At 48.4% G+C, this 20,853-nt stretch overlaps 1 protein-coding gene across 1 annotated transcript in view; it reads left to right on the top strand.

Annotated features, from left to right (window-relative positions):
- Positions 1–8,283: 8,283 nt before the first annotated feature.
- The window catches only part of LOC128731405 (octopamine receptor beta-2R), a 71,937-nt gene continuing 59,367 nt past the window's right edge, over positions 8,284–20,853 (top strand). Inside the window, exons 1-2 of the mRNA XM_053824524.1 lie at positions 8,284–8,473; positions 9,066–9,809. The gene's annotated coding sequence lies outside the window, so the exon portion shown is untranslated. The remainder of the gene's footprint in view (positions 8,474–9,065; positions 9,810–20,853) is intronic.

Consider the following 20,853-nt stretch of genomic DNA (forward strand, 5'->3'; position numbering starts at 1 on the left):
CCGTTATCAACCTCCTATATGTAGTTGAAAATCAACTATACACACCACGGTTTGAGGCTTATATGTCATTTAAATGAATTTGAACCATAGGTTTTGTAAAGCAGGGCTACAAATTTAGAGCGCCTAAGGCTCAATTTATGCCATCTCTTCTATGGGAATCGTAAAAAGGGGCCACTTAGCCCCCCAGCGCCATTATTGAAACGTGGTGCCTGCTAGGCTTCAAAGAACTGAAAGCAAATCGTGTCACAACGGGCAGAGCTAGTGACACTGGCTTTGAAAAGTGCTACGCTGCTTGGAGCGTATTGAACGGCTGGTGAACCAACCACAGCCGGAACAGCGTGCCCTGCAAAGTGCAGGCTGGCCAAACGCTTTGAGGGAGCCAATCGTAAACCCAATTACATTAAGATCCCTATTTACATGCCACTAGCTCTCAACGCTAGAGCACACATCTTGAAGTAATTTTCTTTCTTCGCTTTGAATTACGTTCACCCAAGTGAGTGCAGCGCTCTGGCCCATGCTTGTTCTGCCCTGCCAGTGCATTTGCGGGTCGATGGAGCCATTCCAGCCGATTCCATGTTGCCCCATTTTCGACACGGTCCTTGATGGCCCGCCAAGGCTTCTGTGCTGGGGCCAAACAAAGGTGGCCCAGGGAGAACCGTTTACTCGTACGTCCCCTAATAAATATCGTTAATAATAACGACGTATCCTTGCCTCAGCTGCCTTACCGGCGAGCTGCGATGCAACCGAGAATTATTTCTGCACCTTCCTGTGACCTTCGCCAGAGATGGTGGTCCTGGGATTGGAGAGGAAAGCGAAAGACAAAAAGCAACCCACCACCATTAACGACCATGGTGAGCAGTTTTTCGTTCATTTCACCCACAATCCTGCTCGGACGGGGAACACGGACGAGTGCTGCTCCGACGACGCGAGCCCTTAAGGCCAGCATCCGTTTCCGTTATCCCGTCGTGCCACCGGGATGATGCCTTGCAGATCCTTTTCTGCAAGGACCGCGACCGGTGCCACGGACCAACCCGTATTAAGTCGATGCCATGTGGTGGCCATGAAAAAGAAGCTTATTATTTCACATTCGCCTCACCATGGCGATGTACTTGTCGCTTGAGTAGGTTACGGTGCCTCGCAGTTACCGGTGGCCGTGTCGTTGCCATCTCCTGCGTCCTTGTCCTTGGGCTCCGTCGGGCGATGGTAGGATTGCGGCGATGAGATTGCGGCCTTCTGCTGCAGTCAGCAGACGAGGCACGGGTGGAATCGAAGTGAAAATCAACAACACAACGATACCGACACTACACCCGGTTGCCCTTCGCGTACGAGTGGGCAAACATTGTTAAGCTTCAAGAGGCGAGCGAGCAAAAGCGGGCATCATCATCGGACTGACAATTAACGGGGTAAATTTTATTTACCATCATCCTTACCTTCCTGGCGTCGTGCACATGGGCGAAATGACAGCTCTGCAGCATTTCCCGATAAGCTGAGGGGCTTATTTGATAAGTGGCCGTTTTTTTTCTGCCTCCTACACGTCGGTGTCCCGTATGACCTAGCTGTATGTGGTGCTTTGCTGTACCTGGGCGGGAAATGAATAGCTTCGCTTGTAGTTTTTGCTCTGCGATAAGATGTATTGAGAGCACGAGGGGCATTACATTTTTCTGCTGTTAAATGATCGTTGCCTCATTAAAATGTGATTAAAACTTCTTGTGCTTACAAATTGCGAGGCATTTAATAGAAAAAAAAACTGATTGAACATTGGGAACCACGTTGCTTTTGGTCATTAAGCTGTTAAGATTCTTTACTTTGTTTTCGTCTTTATTGTATCAGTAAAACACAAGTTTCCCCAGTGTGTTAAAGCTCGTTTGTTGTTTTGTATTAATTTTGTTGCATTGCACACAAAACTCTTATGGAAACAAAAGCTCTCTTTTTATGCTACTGCTTATGTTTGCGTTTATTTCAACCATTCAATGCTGGTATCAAAACAAGCTGCATTGTAATGGAACGCGTGTTGACCTGGTTTCGATTGAAGATCAAACAAGCACTGATTTAATAAACGTGTGCTGTTGTTGCCATAGCCATGTTGGAATGGAGTTTTATCAATTCAATCAACCTGCAGCTGCAGCATAATTATGCTCATGCACTTCAGCACAGCGATCTGGCGGTGACCTTAATTTGATGCGCTAGTCAATTGAAAGGCTTTCCAAAAAAAAAAAAAAACCCTTCCCCGTTATGCATCGGTGGCGAATAATGGTCAATTTATCCCGGTGAAGTGCCTTTCCCTCTTGCGATCTCTCTCTCTCGTTATTTCGACTCAATGCACTCAAACAACGATGGGCGTACCTCGAAATGCATCGGAACCGCGGTCACGATCGGAAGTTGCGCTATCACCCACCAAGTGCGCGGAACACCATTCGTAAAGTACACAAATGGGAGTTGAGAGGCTGAAACAGATTTAAAAATCGAACTTTCAGCATTGTTTTCCTGCTGCTCGAAGTGCAGAATGATGAAGTTGAGGGAAAAACATGGGGTCCAAAGCGGTGATGAATAAATGCAATCCCCGGCTACAATGTTGTGTTGACGGATGGTTTTAAATAAACAACCGAACACACCGGATACGTAATCAAGCGGGTGATACTGGGCTCGATTTTGTTTTTATTCCAATTTTTTGAAACCACTTTCCTGGGAACGGAAACAGTCCGCTTTTGTACGGCGGTCCGAATCGTGGACCCGTAAATGGGTTGCATCCGAATTGGAATCGAAATTCAAATTGGTAATCCGTGCGCTCGGATGGGACAGTTGGAAAAATGCCTGCATAAGCGAGCGAGTGAGTGGAAGAGTCGGAACAAAAAACCAACAAAAACCTACATGAATCGTCCTTCAGTGTGTGTGAAGTGTGTGGGTAGTTGTTGACCTTTCGTTTTTCACCGAATGATCTCGGTTACTTTCCAATTCCAGCTGCAAGGTGGATGGTTTTCTGAAGAGTGCAATTTTGAGTCACAATTCACTGCCAAAAGTAACATTGCAGAACTGTAGGTATTCGTTTAGCATATGTCAAAGTATCGTACTCCAACAGCCTTGTTTGTCCGGCTGGGAATGTAATAATCTATGGCAAGAGAACGAGCCGTTTTCGTTTAACCAATCTAGCTGACGATTTTTTGTAGGCGTGTGAAGCACTGAAAAGCATACGAAGCGACACGAGAAGGTTGAAACGCAGTTACAAACCGCGACCAGCCGAGCTGATGGCCAAAACGGTTTCATTAAAAAAACGTAAAATCTTGTGACGACTTCCCTCGAACGATGGAGCAGCCCGCGCGTTAAAAGCGCATACGAGTTTTAAAAAAATTCACCAACCGCACCGAATTTTCAGCCGGATGGGCAGACCTTTCTAACGATGCGGGTGAAAATGAGTAGATTGCCCAAGCGAGAAACCGGGTGGGAACGGCCAGCTAAACACCATGCGTCCTGGAGTGTAGCAAAAAAAAAAGAGAAGAGCATTTTAACAAAAACCAAAGTGGCCGCGGAGAGAAAACGCCATTCACACCTGGGGCAGTTGTGAATGCGGAAAATTATTTGCGGCTCATCTCTGGTGGAAAATTAGGGGTCGTAATTGAGTCTCCGCATCGTTGGGGTGCAGGAGCGTTTGATCGACAGAAAGCATGTGAAAAACTCACTATGTACAACCGGATGTGACGGGCCGGAACGTAGAATTAGTACGGCGTAAAATGGGGGAACGCATGTTAAAATGGAAGCTAATTGTTTGAGTGCGAGAGTAATTGAATAAGTTCGATGGTTCGGTGGTGGTATGGCCTGGAAATAGCATCGATAGATGAATGCGTGCACGTTTTCCCGCGTCAGAAGAGTAGATGGGATTGGTCGGTGTATTGGGGACATATTTCATTGGGGACATGTTCGCTGTAACAGATCGTTTCACAGATCCACATCTTGCACGATTATAAGAGCCCTTCGCTCTCGAAAATCGTACTTTGCGTACCTATTGTGATACGGGCACGTGTTTGAACGTTGTCCCAAAACATTAGAACCCATCTTATGAGGGTGTAATTTGCTTACGGGCAGATTAAAAATAAGCATCTTTTGCACCAGCAGCACAACCTACACCACCGGCTACAATGGCTTGTAAGCTACGGTGCGCCACAACCGAAACCGTTCCACGTATTTTGCGTCATGCAGCGAAGGGACGCGCAACCATTCGCAAAACGCTCAGTCGTTTTTCCACCCTGTCGAGTCAATCGTCGCCTCTAGTTTTGCTGTCAACTTTTCCGAAACGACTTTGTTTTCCCTCAAATCATCGCCCCGGCCTCGGAACGTCCAGCCCGAGCCCCAACCTCGTGAGACGGTGCGCGAAAAGTCCAATTTTCCGGATGATATCATCTAGCAGCATCTCGAGGGAGTGTGTGTGAGAGAGAGAGGGCGCGCCATGAGGTCGGCAGCAAGCAGTTTGCCGTTTCCCGGCGGTGACGTTATGTGCATGTCTTTAAGAATATGGTCGTGGTGTAGTGAGTGGAAAACACTCGTGGATGAGCGACAGAAAAGAAAGAAGAAGAAAAACACCACCACTACGGGCTGAACCAGGTGGTTTGGGGGAAAATCCTTGAAAGCGAATGCTGCTCTTTAATGCTGCACGCTCGGATCATCGAAACGAAGCCACGAAGCCCCGGTAGGTGGCGTGTGAGCGTGCCGTTCCAGCGATGTGGGATTAGCATCGGGCGCGAGTATGGATTTGGTACGTTTCGTAGCCTCGACGCATCCGAGCTTTGGGCTGAAGACCTTTGGAATTTTCCCGTTTGTTTGCTTGCTCCGTTCCTTGGCTGACGGCACTCGTTACTTACCTTCGGGGCACAAATCGACGCCCACAAACACACCGACACCGTTGGGGGCAGCTTGGTGCGACCGTTGAATAATGCCAGGGCCGTTCTGCTCGTCATCAGCTTCCTGGCGAGTCCCTGTCCTGTCCTGTCCTTTCGAACCGGCCTCACCTGCCGTCCTGTCCTCTGTGTGCTAGAGCGGAAACGGGGTCGGAATATTTCTTGCTCCCAACGCCAGAACAGCGTCGGTTTCAACAGCCTACACCACCGGCAACTATTTATGCCCGAGTTTACTTTTAGCGTGTCCTTTTCACAGGGGCACTAGTGGGCAACCGATGAGAGGAGGCAGCCCATTAGGAGGCTCGGAAGCGGTCTTGTACTTTCGTTCCCACGAAAAGCGACAGCCTTCCGGTTGCCTTGGCAGCAATGAAGAGGATGGATGGCGAACGCTCGGTGCATGCGTGTTCAATTCAGTTGTGTCGTTGTAACGCTGGCTACCGTTCATTACTTCGTAGGGGAATGTCATTAAAATGCACGATATGATGCTTTCAATTCGACCCAGATGCGGTATGATATATGAAAATGACATATATGTTTGCTGTCGATAGACAGTGCGCTATGTATGTGTGTAACCTACTCTGCAAACTGTAGAAAACTTCGTTTTTAGTTCACACAACTTTGTATATAACATAACCTTGTTTCGAAATAATGTGCTTAGATCAAATTAAAACGTATCAAAGAGAGATAATGTTGTTACTCGGCTAATTAGCCAAAAAGCGCTAATGTCCTGTGCTTTTTCATCTCTCGCTTCAAACGGTACATTTTTTTTGTGCGAATTGATGTCATAAGCACTAATTCCAGCCAATTAAGATAAGTAATTGTGACCCTAAAAATACACCTTGTAAACATAATGTTTGACCCTTGCAGCATCTCAACCTTGGCACTTCCCAGACCTTTAGAAATTTCGCAACACAATTCATCTCGTCCTGACGGCGGGTCTCGTGGGATGCGCGGATAATTTCTTTCCATTTTTCACCGCGCCCAGAGTGAGACGCGAATTCTTCGCGCACAGCTTTTCAAGTGGCTCTCTGTGCATCCGTCGTACCGGGCGTCCTCCGGCCATCGTGGAACATTCTCCTTCACCCTATCGGACGGGCAAGTGCACGGGTGTCACTTTCTTTGATTTGATTGCATTTGTACCGGGCGTTGTGTTTTATTCATGCCCGCCCCAACGGCCCGAGGCAGTGCTTAACTAACACACTCTTTCTTTACCCCAGCGCTCCTAGCTGTCCTAGCCGTGGCTGCCGTGGATGGGAGGCTTGTACGCGTCACGCATAATGCCGGCTGGCATTAGTTTTGCCGCTGCCGGGAAGTGGATGAGAGCGTGGTAAAAGTTTTATCACAAAAACCACCGTCAGCTCTTTGCACTCTTCCGTCCCGCGAGCGATGCCAACGGTGCAAGTTAGCGGTTTCCGGGTAGGGATTCGGTTCACTCAGGCTCTGGCCGTTGGTGGGGGATTGGGTTATCCCGGGAAAAGTTTGCTTTATTCCCACGATCCCAACCCCAACGAGGTCGACTCGTCCAGCCGGATGCTGGAGATTCGCGGAACATGCTGGAACCGAGTACACATTCATCTCTCTCTCTCTCTCACACACACACACACGTTTTGGATCTGTTCTTCTTCTTCATACACACACACGCAACTGAATGTACCGCGATGCGAGCATTGTAATTAATTAGAAGTATTTAACTTTCCCTTGAAACGCAGCTGCCCGGTTCGGATCGGACGGTGGTGATTTTCGGGACATCCAAGTGCTCTTTTTCGAGCTCCGGAGCGCTGGAACGAAGCTTGGTAAAAGTTTTCATCCCCACAAAAACCACACATAGTCATGCTGGCTGAACCTTTGGAGATCAGAAAAAGTAACCCTCGAAATTGTTAGGTGCCAAATATGCAACACATATTTCCCGTTTTTTGTTCCCTGTAAAGCGTATCTTATTACGTTGGCATCCGTTTCGGAGCTACGTTACTGTGGTAGCGCGATCGCAAGATGGGCAAGACTCCTAGCGTCGGTGCAATGGTATCCCTCGCGTCATGACCAAACGGTGGAGTTCCACGCGAACATATTTGCAGTCACGATTGCTGGGCAAGCTTTCCCGGAACTAGCATCCTCGGTGAAGTGTATGTGAAAGGGGGCCAGCTTCTATTTACTTGCCGTCCTTGCCGTTGTATTCTGCCAAAACCGTGCTGCTCGATGGATTCGCAAAGGCGCCGCGCTAAAGTGCTGACAAGAAACGGAATTAGCACATGATTAAGAGGCAACCTAAGGGTGCGAGGCTGATCCTTATCGAGCAAGGCACGGGCTCATTAGTCAGTTTCGCGAACGCGAAGGAACTCCGATCGTGGATCGTGGGGTGCATGTGCTACGTGACGTGGCGCGATGAGAATCGAACAATCGAATTTTCTGCCATCTTGCCGGTAGATGCTTAATGAAGGTCTTACTCTGCTCCCACAAGCCTGAAAGGTGGGAACGGATGTAGCTCTATTATTGGCTGATTGTTTTGGGTGCGCGTCCGGTGGGCGTGCTGGTCATGCGGTTTTGTTGGATCAAGACATCGAGCGTTTATTGTGCTCCCCCGAAGGTACACCTTGTTAGTTTTTGAATGTTTGGCTAGCTCTCGTAAATGTTTTAGCTCCGAGTTAAATGGCTCTAAGCTGTTCACGTGACTAAATAGTGCGAATGGACCTGACCCCTGCCAACCGAGGTACGCAAGGTCCCGGTCAGGATCCGGAATCGTCGACCTGCAAGCCTTCAGCTGGCTCGGGTGCGCTGACACCACCGTGTAAACCGAGTTCACCTAACGCGTTTGGTGTGTATTGCTTGGCGTTTTTATTTTTGTTGTTTTGCTCTACAACTCGCTCCGATTCCAGTGTCCCGGGCTTTGCTCGACCTCGGTGGAAAGAAATTCCCGGTCCCGGTCGAAAGCCACCCTTTTTCCAGACCGAAGAAACTCGCACACCCGAAGGAGGCGGCTGGTGGCTCACGCGGCGCTGCCGAACTCGTTTTAGAACCCGACTTGAACGAGAGAGCACTCGCAGCAGCCTCCACCATGGGATGATGCGCTGTAGAATCTGAGAACGAGAGAGAGAGTAAGAGAAAACGTGCATCCAGGGAGCGCCATTCAGCGTACGTTGGGGCCACCGATTCGAGCAGTTAGTCGGTCGAAGATAGAGCTCGATTCGAGCACTCCCCTGCACGAGAGTGAGTGGCGCAAGATAAGGTTTTGGTTGAGAGAGCGCACTGAAGCCGAGTACATCGTTTGCAATCGTGCTGCTGTTCGTCTGCCGCCGCAAAACCTTTTACAGACCGTTGCTTGCAACCCCTCGGGCGGTGGGTTTCCCGTTTTGTGTGGGGTTGGAAAAGTGCGCCTGCTGGCGCTCAGTCTCGCCGATTGACGCGCCGATCGTGGACGGGTTTTCCGTGTGCTCCCGTTCGCTAGCAACCGTGTGTTGGATGTCGCCCAGCTGCCAGTTGGCAATAGTGGAGGTGTCGCGCTAGCAGCCAGCCGTGCTGCCAGGTGCAGTGGTTTGATCGAATCCCGGCCCAGCCTCCGTGGTGGATGGTGTGATGTGGTGATCCTTGGTGTGGTGAGTGCGTGGGGCTGAGGTGCGAAATTTCACCGCTTTCACGAGCCAAATTCGAAAACAGTCTTCCTTTCGGGATCCTCCCCGTGTGATACAGGACGTTCGAAATGGTTGCTCTATTCACCGCCACCGACCATTAAATGCTCCCTTGAGTGTGGTCCAGGACCCTTAGCGGCACAGCAGGTGGGTTTGGAAGCGCAAGCCTAGCTATCGCAGGACTTCGAAGACCACCTACACCATTTACAGACGACCGAAACGGTGCAGGTGGCAGGCGAAATAAAGCGAGCTAATGTACCGCTGCCGCATAAGGACGATGCGGTCGGTGCGATATCCTTCCATCAGGATATACGGTGATCTCGCCGGTGAAGAGACCAATTGCTAGCCAGCCAGAGACAGCGTGATGAAAGGTTTGGTTTTGCGTTTCTCGGGTTCACCGTGATTGGTGCCCGGTTCGCAAATCGGAACGAAGTGGTGGTAATATTATTCATTTATTTCGCTACCAGCGATCAGACGCTTCCGGACCACCGACTATCGATTCCAGCGTGGTATTAATTTTTGTTGTGTATGTTTTTTTTCTTCTCACCTCTCCACGAAGATGCTGCGGCCGCGAACGTGCCAGTGAGTGAATTACAAAAATAGCGTTGCGAAAGTGCCACCGAGAAATGGCAGAGAAATGTCACCCGTACGGCCATCGCGCCACCAGCAAACACGTCCTTCAGACGTCCATACCGTGGTAGGCAACTATCTAGCTGTGAAGGCGCGTCCGGGCGCGGAAGCAAAAAAAAAAAAGAAATAAATAAGTGCAGTGAAAAGTGATGAAAAGCGGTTGCTTGTCGCTCAAGCAGGCACGCTGAATCCGTTTCCTTTCTCTTTCTCGTTCTCTCTCTCTCTCTCTCTCTCTTTCTCCTTCTACTTTCTCCTGCACTCTCACACCGTATATGTTCAACGCCTTCGGTGATCGCCGATTGTTGTCGGGGCGAAGGTGCGCGAGTGTATATTTATGAATATGTGCCCGGTGCTTGCGTGCTGAAGGAATGGTAAATTGGCATTTTTGGAGCGTGCGGCTTTAGCTATTTTTGGTGGTATGTGAATCTGTGAGTGCGTGCTGTGTGTGTGTGTGTGAGACACGCGCGTACGTGGGTGTGTGCGCGCGCGAGGTTGTTTGTGTGGAGAAAAAAAAGAGAAGAAAAAGAAACAAACCAAGGAAAACGCAACGTCGGGAAAGCCGCACGAACGGTCGAACGGACGGTGTGTGTGTGTGTGTGTGTGTGTGTGTGCCGCAGGAAGGAAGGAAGTGCCATCGTCCCAGCCGCGTCCGAGAAAACTTCAAACTGAACCCGTTAGTATCCATTTCGTGTGTCGTCTTTGAGGTTGACCTTTTGGGCGTTTGGCTTGATCTTCTAGGACGCCACGCACGTCCTTCGCATAAGAGCATTATCTATGGCCATTATCGTGTGGCATTAATAGCTCGTCTGCCCGGGCTGATTGAAAGGAGCAACCCCCCGGGGGGGTGCAGCAGCCATGTGGGGTTGCGTTTGGCATGTGATCGTTTGGTTTTTTTTTTTATTTTCGCTCTTCGCTTTTCGCTTTCTTTCCGCCTCCACCTCAGAAGGTCATTAGTTTCAGCTCGAGTTGCCCCGGGAGCTTGGGTCACGCACGGAATGCGTATTTCATCACGGGGGTCGGCTTTGGGAGAGCTCCGAGCTGGTGCTATTATTTTTCAGTGACAGCAGGAATGCATCCCGATGGGGGTTTATTCCAAAAGCAATAATAAAACAGGACGAAGCACACCAAAGCCCGTGAGCCCGTTTTTTCGATTTTTTTTTCTACAGCGCGCCCATTTACGAGTATGATGAACTCGAGCTGAATGTGTAATGAAACAGCTGTCAATAACCGCCACGTCGAGTTTGGGACACTCGCAGGATGCGCGACCCAGAGCAGGTCCTTGCGGTGGCTAATGCTACCCTCTGGATGCCTGTATCCGTGGGAAGCGCGTTGGTACCGACCGGGAAGCGGACGACCGAACGAACGTGCAGTATTAAAATTAATGATGCATCCTTTGGCGGGCCGTTCGGGACCGATATCGGGAACGGTGTCGGTGGCCACGCGTGGCTTATGAGAATCCAACAAGTGTTTCCAACGTTCGCTTATGGCGATGAGATGAAATGGGTATGGATTTTACATTAAGTCCAACGGGCAGAACCTGTTGCAGAACGATCGATCGAACGGATCCATGAACGGAGCTCGATGATTTTCTGCCGAAAATGCACACAGCTGTCGCGATTTTGAATATCTTTCTGCTGACGATATGCGACAGCTATAGAAAGATACTTTTCAATTCACACGTGTTACGTCCCCTGACAAGTGATAAATTATTGTTAACAACTTATCAGCATCATTCTGGAACTAGCGAGCCTAACTTCTATGAAAACTGATACACTATTTTTCATCAACCAACCCAGTGTGGGATCTTTGATTTGATAACGCATGCACGAACAACAACGAAAAACACTTTCCAGAAGCCGCTCTTGTTCATCGCGCAAGTTATGGATTTTCTGCTACATGTTTTGCCCTATTTTTGTTGGGGGAATCACCGAAACGCTTCTAGCTTAACGATCCATCACGGTGCTATCTCGCTCTTCCATCTCGATTTTAGGCCGGTGGGGAGCAGATCGTATGCTAAAGAGTGGGTCGCATCCGCCGACGAACGCCTGTGAAGGAGACTTTCTACGCTCGTGAATGTTTATTTGATCCTTGCCGGTGCTGCTAGTCATCCCAGACGGGTTGTCGCGCTGATGTACCTCGAAGAATGTGGGATTGAAGTGGATTATTCGTCGCGCGGTGACGGTCCGCGGAGGAAATTCGACGGAAATGAAATTTCTCCGTGGGAGTACGTTGAAACGTTTAGATTGACATCATGTATACGTGGGGATGGCACCTCTCGGGGTCGGGGTATTTGTCGCGTTGTAAAATGGGGCTCTGCTGTAGAAAGTGTCTTAAAGCAGCAAGCGCCTTTTGGTTAACGTCGAGCAGCAATTGATCGACAGTTTTGTTGTAAAAATCTAAATGCTATGTTTCTGTGAAATGACGTCGACGTTTGCCAAAATTTTCGAGATACCAACTGCTTATGTTACATCACGGGCGGAATGTACTTTGTCTCAATCTCTCCGTAGTTTGTACTTCGACTTGACGAGATGAACTTACGGCCGGTTGGTCTTGCGTAATGCTGGAACAATTTTGTGCCATGATCGATGCGCGATTGCCCCGAAGGAATTTCCCGCATCCGGTGGTTTCGGTATCGATGTCCACGGCAAGTCCTCCCAATCCGTCCCATGGTACAGTTTCTATACGTAACGCAAGGCAGCGAATTAGTTAAAGCACTGCTAATATTGACACAATAATAATGACTTTTCTTCGCTCTATTCTGCTGGCGGGAGGTCTTCTCTGACGCCGTCTTCTAGCACTTCTCGGGCGAAAGCTAGCCATGGGCTTATTATGTTGATTTTCAGAATTCTCGTCATCGTGCGGGCACGGTCGGTAAAGTAATTTCCTCCGAGCGAATCGAGTGCGCTCGTTGGATAGCCAACATCAGTGGGCCATTGACTTGACACCCATTTCCATTTGTTTCCCAACGGCCGCATGCCGACGAGCGATCTATCCACTGCTCCACGGTTATTCTCCGCTGCCGCCTGGAAAAACGAAAGACCGCATAAATGCGAACGGAACGAAGAAAAAGAAAAGCGGCCTTATCAGTTTCGCCCCGGTTTGGGACAGGAATCGTTATTCTTGCTCCTATCCACGCCCCATCGCCAACGGTTGTACGATGGTTTATCATTCGTTTGGCCTAATTCTTTGGGCTTTTTGCGCAAACAGAGAACCGACGTATGAGACGGAACGGACACAAGCTCGTCTTCCTGCATGAGCTCGTTAAAGCGAACCGGGCGGGGCCGGTTTGGCAGCTGCTCAATTGAATTGTGGGCGAAAACAGATTTTCCATTTATTCAAATTACATCGAATCATTTCCTCACCGATGGATGCTCAGGTTCAGGTGGGCAAGTATAATACCGCCCTCGAACCTCGATGCCTCGTTAAGGGCCGAGAAACGCACGTGTTCTGCAACGAAATACGAGCTCCAGCGGGATGGCCAGCAATGCGGCTGCTCCAATGAATGCTGCCGATAGCGATTCTCTACCAAAAGTGCTCAATAGCCCTACGATGAGATTGGTTCTTTTCTGTGCTCGAGATTGGAGCCAATATGTTAGCTGCTGTTGGGTGGTAAGGGCTGGTTCCCTTTTTTGCCTCACACATCGACCCGCCGATCATTTCCAATTTTCCGGTCTGATAGTGCCGGATAATCCTCGATGATGATTTTACGCCACCAGACCCGCACATTGGGCGCTCTGCTCCAGGGCGCTAGTTGGTTTTGTGGAGGTAGAACTTGAGCCGATGCCAAAGCGAAGCAATCCAAGCACTACCTTGGGGCTTGAAATATATAATACCACCATGAGTGAAGCTCGAACATGGGCGCCTATGGAAGAGTGAATCTCTGAGGGACAAACAGCTGCAGGTTGCACACCCGCACTATCTAAAACACGCTCACTCAGATACCAGCTTCTTGACGGGGTGGAATTACTTAAGAATTTAATATGTTTGCTTCCGTCGGATACCTTCCTCTTGGAGAACGTCTATATTTTATTGGGCGCCAAGCTGCCACAAGCTGATGCTACCCCGTGATGTAGGTGCTACGTCGTGGGTTGCTTGTGAAGGTGTTGGAACGTTGCAAAAATGCCGACATAAAAAGAAACACTCTCGACGTCAGAAGCAGTACTCCTAAGGCAAGACGAACAGCTTGAATATAGTGCATATCTGCGTTGTCTGCGGTGTGCTATTAGCGCAGGAAAAGATGCAAGACACGCCAACCAACAGGAGCGGTTTCATGGTTAACGTAATTAATAATGGGCAGTGGAGAAAATACCCACCGGCCATTACCGTAGCTAAGCCCTTGCGCTTTCAGCACTTCATTCCGCACGGCCGAACCGGGTTCCCGGACGGGATTCAGAGCGGGAAAATGGTTGCTCCTGGTCAGGGAAAACTAAAGCGTGCTAGCACCATTTGCTAGTTTAGCTGCACGGCCATTAAGGTGGGCGCTGGTGGGAATGGCAAGAATAAGTGGTTCAGAGGATCCCAGGGCTAATCACTGCTGTCGTCAGAGGTTCTTGCCAATGGGTTGGTCTGGATGGAGCTGGAGCTAAGCCACCCGGAGACCCGGAGTAGATTCGTTCCCTGGGAAGTAAGAGTTAAAAATCTCATTCCTCGCCAGCTGACGGTAGCTTCCGGTAGGGGTTGAAATTTGGCCACCTTACGCTGAAGGCTTCTCCACCGGAGCGAAAATAGATGGCGCCTGGTGGGAACGAATCTGGTTTGGTGGGAAATGAGTCCCGAATGTGACCAGCCATGCAATGGCGCTTCGGTGCTGTACTAATTAGCTTTAATTGGTTTACGACTAATTAGCTACAAGCGATCTGTCGAAGAGTTCGCCCTCACTCTTGGGAATAAGGCCATTTTTGCGGTCGAGATCTCGCGTGGTGCTTGATGGACGGCTCTCACGGCTAGAGACGTTCTTCCCAGCGCAAGGTGTAAATTATGGATGGAAACAGACACATTCGCCGGTTCGCAAACTATAATGGGTCTGGTGGGATGTATGGCTCCGATGGCAGATAAATGGTCTCCGATGTGCCATGGGACTCGAAGGTTTGATGCCAAAACCGAGTCGCTGGATGTATCGCTGCTAATCGATCCACCGGCTTCTACCGGTTTGACATCGTTCCGGTGTTGGATGTGGTTGATTTTTGCCAGGTTACCTGGTACAGCCTCGTTTTGGATCGTTACCGAACGGATGTTCTTATTTTGTAGTCCGTTCGCGAAACTGCACCCACCTCAGACGAGATAATGCTCCCACGAGCCTCGGTTTGCCACGAGGCCTCAAAAAGCATACTGCAGGTCGCTGCACACGGCGAAACGGATCGATGTGGCATCTATTTTTATCCCGCCAACGGCTTGGGGGAACAAAAAAACCCGTGCAAAAGTTTTCGAGGCCACTCCGAGTCGTAAACTGGAATGCGGCACGGTCGGTGCTATCGAACGACTCCGGTATTTTTGGCGAAGGTTTGTCTTGTTTTTTGTTGCAGAAAAATAAAATCACAACCCGTGTCACTGGTAGCCTCGAAAGCGAGAATGGAGCGAATTGCCATAAACACCACCGTCGCTGCATGCTGGTCGGAAAATAGCTTTTCATTTCCTGGAAAAAAAAGGCACTCACCCTATAACGAATTGTTGTACATAGGTGCTTTAGAGCGTGGTAAAGAATAGAAACAGGATGCATAAATTACAGTAGAAATAAACACTATACTGAATAAATAATCCATTACATTCCGCTCTATCACAATTTCATAATTTCAAACAAGCGATCTGTTGCGAACGGCCTGATTCGTTGAATGGCTGCCTTTTCTCCCAAAGTCCCCTATCGAATAACGATTTACGCGCGTTGTAGGAGTCGAATATATTAGTGTCGTTAAATGGAGCCCACGAATAAATTATCACCGAGCCTAGCGAGGCTCGGGTTCGATCCCTAGTGCGACATATTTGCATTCATTACTCTGCCATTCCCGGTGCGATCGATATAATTCCATCCGTTCAAAAATGTCACCTCCAGCCGGCTGATGGGGTTCTATTGTTAAAATTAATTTTCAATCCATTAGCTCCACGGACGCCTCACCGGAAGCTGCGTGGAGCGAATGGGAACGAGAAGTCAAGGCCTTTCACTTGCTCTCCACCGGATACTTCCGGGATGCCTCGATCCGCGCCGGTATTTGTCCGGATTCGCCTTGGGGTTTGGGCGCAACCCAGCTCCGATAAGGGCCCCACGAAATCGCAACCATTCATCCGTCCGACGTTTGATCCTTGGGCTTGATTACTTCATTCAGCCCGTGGAAGAAAAATGACTTTCGCCGACGGCTGGATTCCGTTCGAATGATTTACATTTGCGCAAGGTTTTGGCTCGAGTGGGTTATCAAGCACGAGACCAGGACGGAGCACGATCGCATGCGGCATTAGCATATTCGATTGATTGGAACCCGTCGAGTGGGGGCGCATTTTTGTGAATGTGCGATTCCTTCTCCTTGAGGCAAAACTTCCGATTCCTAAATCGAGCCGGTCGTGAGTCAATGAACGAACCCGTTTTGTTTCCCTTCCATCTCCGGATCACCGGGGAAGAACGAAACGCGAAAAAACCCGTCTCACGAAAGGATCGAAGAAAGCACCGTGTGCGATGGTCCGTGGCATGAGGATGGGAAATTAATCGTATGGAAAAACTGTTCAGAAGCCGAACGAAAATAACTTACTAAACTCTTTTCTTTTATGTGGTGCTTTCTTGCGGTTTCGGTACGCCATTCGCAGGCTGTTGGCCATGGTTGGGTGTGTAGCTGAGGAATGAATTGATGCGAAATTCAACGTAACCTCGCATGGAGTGGGTTGAGTGACGTTTGAGACGTTATGCTAATTTTAAATCTATTTCCCGATGAATTTTCTTCCGCTGGTCGAGAGAAATACTTCTTATCTGATCGACATAGCTGTGCTGAATTGGAACTGCTGCTTTAAGCACATTTGCTATTGGGAAACATATCACAGTTACGCCTGACAATTCGATTAATATTCAACAAATTAGTAAGCCTCAAGTGTGTGCTTTGTTCTTGGAAAATGTCTCAACAGAGCTTTCCTGTATTTTCGTTCAGAAAGATTGCATGAAATGCCGTACTGGCAAAATTGGCTTTCGGTTTGGGTACACAATTCACAGAAGAACGATTTATCGCTGTTTGGTTGTGTTGCTCGAATCGCGAATAATGTCAATTTGAAGCGGACGACATAATTCGCAATTCGTGTTAAAAACGAGTTTGATTCATAATCACGCCCGTACGTAGTAAGTGTCGGGAAAACCGCCCACCAGGATATCGGAATGGGTGCGAGCGTGCTGAAAGACGGCAATCATGCAAAACGGACAATTGACGTCTTCATCGCTCGGGCCATTCGCTGCTAAGCACCGGTTCCATGTAAAGCCCATTACGGCGCTAAGTGCACGTTCTTTGACAGTGCATTATGGAATGGTAAATGTATCATTAAACTTATCAAACATTCAGCGTCCGGAGCCGTCGGTCCGTTTGTTTTGCCGTCTTTTTGTTTGTATCTCGGGTGCGGCCTCCCGGGTGCTGTCCTCGACACGTACGGTCGTGCGGTGGTTCAGGATAAACGCCGGTGGTGAGCCGTTTCGCCGTTTCGCCGTTTCATAAATTGCTCCACCCGGACCCGGAGGCTGCCCAATTGACGCTGAGCTGGCGAAGCGATGGGAAAAACAAGAAGCAAAAAAAAAAAAAACAATCCATGTATAAAGGATGCAGGAAATGGGGATTTCATAAATTTTAAATTGATCATTCCCTTCTGCAGCGGTACGTCGGTTGAATCCCATGAGTATTCGGATACGGAGAGGAAATCTGGTCACCGTTGGGGCTGCCACAAGCGGCCTCAAGCAGAAGGCCAGAAAGGTGACGCAACGGTGATTTTCTTTCCTCTCATGGCCCAGTCGTGAAGGATGGCGTCGTGATGGTTCCGTTCGACACTCGCAGACGGAGGAATGGCCGACGTCGTTACGTGCCCGGTACGTGATTCTACCGCCAGGGCCGTTGCCATTATGATTTGCCCTAATTCAATAAATTCCATCAGCAAAAGTGTGCGATAATTTGATAAGAAGATTCGCATAAATAAATGTGTCGACCGTGGCGACGGACAACGGGCAAAGGGTGATTGAAGGTCGCGTATTTGCATGCAGCAGCTACTGGGAGCCATTTGTAAAACGACCGTGATATCGAGGCCAGTACCATCGGCATAAACTTTGTACTGTGAAAAATTAAATTCCATGCAATTTTCTGAGAAGCAACGCTACAGTGCGTAACCCACCAGCAGCTCGTATTTGTTGTGGGGCTCTTTTTCGCTTGCTTAAAAATAAACTCGTTGACTGAGCAAATCGATAAATAGCGCAAATTTTACGAAATGGTTCCGTTAATAAGAACGACCGAGCGATGGCGTGTCACCTTTTTTATTTTTACGCGCGCTTACGGTGTTTGTGCTGTTTTTGTGTGAGTAAGCGCCATTTACAACCACTGCAGCCAGCATCAGCGGCAACTATTACATTACGTGGTGTTGAGTGACTTTTTTGCCATTTACTTTATGGACGACCAAAAATTTAATTAAATAAAATTACATTTTCCCGCCAAAGGGTCGGCAACGGCTCGGCCGACCAACCAGCGGCAGTTGTTTTCCCTTTTTTTTGTGCTAAGCTATAAATTAAAATTGCACAATTATCACTCGGGAACAATGGACAAGCCGATAGAGCGGCGGTTAGCTGTGGTGTCGGAAACCGACGCACGGGCAGCAAAAGTCAGGCATCGAGCGGCCTGCCACGGTGCAGTAATTGGTCTTGTTTGTGTGCTCGAATAAAGCGGAAAAAGCGTCCCCAACTGCTTGCGGGTGCAATGGCTGAAAGCAAAGTTTTTGAAACTGTGGTGCCGAGGGAAAAAGATAGTAGATATAGAGAGGGAGAGAGAGAGAATTCTCGGTGAAAAGCGTACGAGAAAGAGAGAGAGAGAGCGATTGATAATGCAGTAAAAGTGCTGCATTGTGCGTTAATCATGGTGCCTTTTATTTAATGAAAGTGTCGGTGTCCTTTGGCGGGTTGCTAGCGTGAATTTATGTGCTAGCGACTTTTCAACCACACATTCGCACATTATCGTCATCTGAGAGTTTGCTGTTTGTTCACAAAGGAACTATTTACGCTTTTTGTTTGCAACAGCGTTTAATAGCACAATTGCTGTCAAGACTGCGTAGGATGTTGCATGCGTAAAATGATTTCTTTTTCGTTTCGTCCTGAATAAAAATTGTCACAACAATTTTTTTTTAGTTTTTCACGCCATCATTGTCTTTGTGAGATAAAACCACCTCCTTAGTGCACTTGGGATGGCGAAAAAAGATTCTCAACTAGGGCTATTCCAAGCCCTGATTGGCATGATTAGAATTTTCTAAATACCGCTGCACCGGCAATGCTGAGTTGGCAATCGGCAAACGAATTATGAAATAATGAATCGAGTGTCTCGTGCAGAGCAAAAGCATGATGTGATTAAATTAAGTAAGAAGCTTTTCCAGACCGTGGACAAAGTTTGCGCGTTGTCGTATCTACGAATGCTCGCAGCAAAACAGACACTTCCGCGCTACCTTGTGATGCGCTTTTTCCTAGGACGAGGCAAGCTAGAAGCAAAATAATAAGGGCATACGAACGCGCTTACACGAAACCTTTATGAAAAGGAAAAATGAAATTCCTTCGTCCTGATGGGTCGGTGGCCACCAAGCGGGCAAAGGATATCCTTTGCTCGGTGCCTGACATTCGTTCTCCGTTCCGTGAGCACCGTGCTGAGGGTGAACCTAGCTGCCGTGAAGCTTGCGGGAGATGCAACGCCAGAAAGGAAGCATTCCTTTACAGCTCCATTCAAAATGCGCCACTATGAAAACGCTGAAGTATGCCACTGGGCATCGAAAGATAACGACGACCGCACGCCACCGGCCAGGGGCGATCGGGGACGAGTTTCGCAAACTTGTTGAAAACGGAGGAGCTGGCTGTAAATTTTGCTGACATTTATTCCATTCCTGGGGCTGTGTTTCAAGCGGAACCGGCGTCCAGGCGACCGATGCACGGGGTGCAAGGATGCCGACGATCGTTTCAGTCAGTCCCAGCTCCCATGGAAGGACAGCTGGTATATTTTCTGCTTGTCTGCGCGCTAGTTGGTGGTAGTTCGTTCGTACTATTCACATTCGCTCCATTACAGTAGATGCTTGCTGTATTTGGAAAAACGCGGCGAAACGCGGCGAACACAAAACTTTTCCGAAATGCTCCCGTTTTTGGTGCAGATTTCGATTGGTATCCGAAAAGCATAAACGCGTCAGCATTCAGTAACGGGACATGAAATCAAAAATTTATTCGCAAGAGAATGAGTGAGCTTCAAACAGTTTTCCATGAATGATTTTGCAAATGTAACAGAGATTGGAAAGCTTAAATGCGTAGAGAAAAATAGTGAAAACATGCATTTTAACTACAGGCCCTTTACCGAATACAAAATGAAACATATGTTCTGCACTGTAGAAATAGTGCTCGTTCGTACCCGCGTTTTCGTATTATTTGATAGTGTATTTTTTTTCTGTGCTTTCGTAATCATTTTACAATTTGACTCTACGCTGTCATGAGTGTGGGTCTATGTGTGGCTGGTTTGTTTTTAATCAACGAAATCACTGCAGTCTCTGCAATGGAACGATGCTACAAACTCTGTGGCCCAGAGCCGTCCCATGAGTGTCAGGTTTTGAACTACTGACAGGTTGCTGTTGCATAGCTCTGCTTTTTTTTCCCTCACAAACACACAATAATCGCACGGGCCAATCTTCCGGGGAATGAAATTTAGACGGCACAAATCCCGCTCAAGTCACCCCGTGTTATCAAAGGGCAGTGTCGGACGTTGGCTTGCATCGGTCCATTTGAACACGGTGACAATCTTTTGCCTCCATCTTTACGCCCTTTGACCGAGGGGTGCACTGAAGAGATCTCGCATGGTACGATACGATACGTGCGTTTATGTACGCCGTCAAGAGTGAGAGAGCCGAAATCCATGTTCCTGCCGCCGAAAGATGAATTGGTATGATGAGAAAAGTTTTCCTTTCCCCGATCCGTCTGACCTTTCTCTGGTGACGAAGAAACCATCGGACATTTATTGGGAAAGTTTCGGGGGATGTCTTTGTTCGTCGTTTGCCGTTTTCATCAACCACCTTCTAGTGGCAACACTGAGAGGAAAGACCTGCCTGAGATAATGTTTGAGCTGCTGCCGCTTGTCCAACCAACCCGTTTGCTTTCATTAGCCTCGGCCATTACGAGTCCAGAGTTATGGGGCAATCATTCGGGAAGAAACGGCTTCTTTTCAAGCGAGACGGATTGCCTTCCTTGGGTAGAGCGAATAATGAGTCGTGGATAATTTGTTTACGTAGTGGGGTTTATGAGCCTATGCAAAATGGTCGGGTATTTTCGCTGGTCATCTGCTGAGGATGGTTATTTTCTTGGCGCAAATAAAATAACAATTACCCACGATCCACAATGGGGCCCGGGTGATAATTTTTAATGTGGTGTTATGAATTCGAGCAGCGTTAACATTGGGTGAATACAAATTAATAAGCTCAATTAATGACATGAAATGGAAGAGTAATTCGTGGAGTACAGCAGTACGGTTAATAGTTGAACAACG

This window comes from Anopheles nili, chromosome 2, assembly GCF_943737925.1.
Source record: "Anopheles nili chromosome 2, idAnoNiliSN_F5_01, whole genome shotgun sequence".
NCBI lineage: Eukaryota > Metazoa > Arthropoda > Insecta > Diptera > Culicidae > Anopheles > Anopheles nili.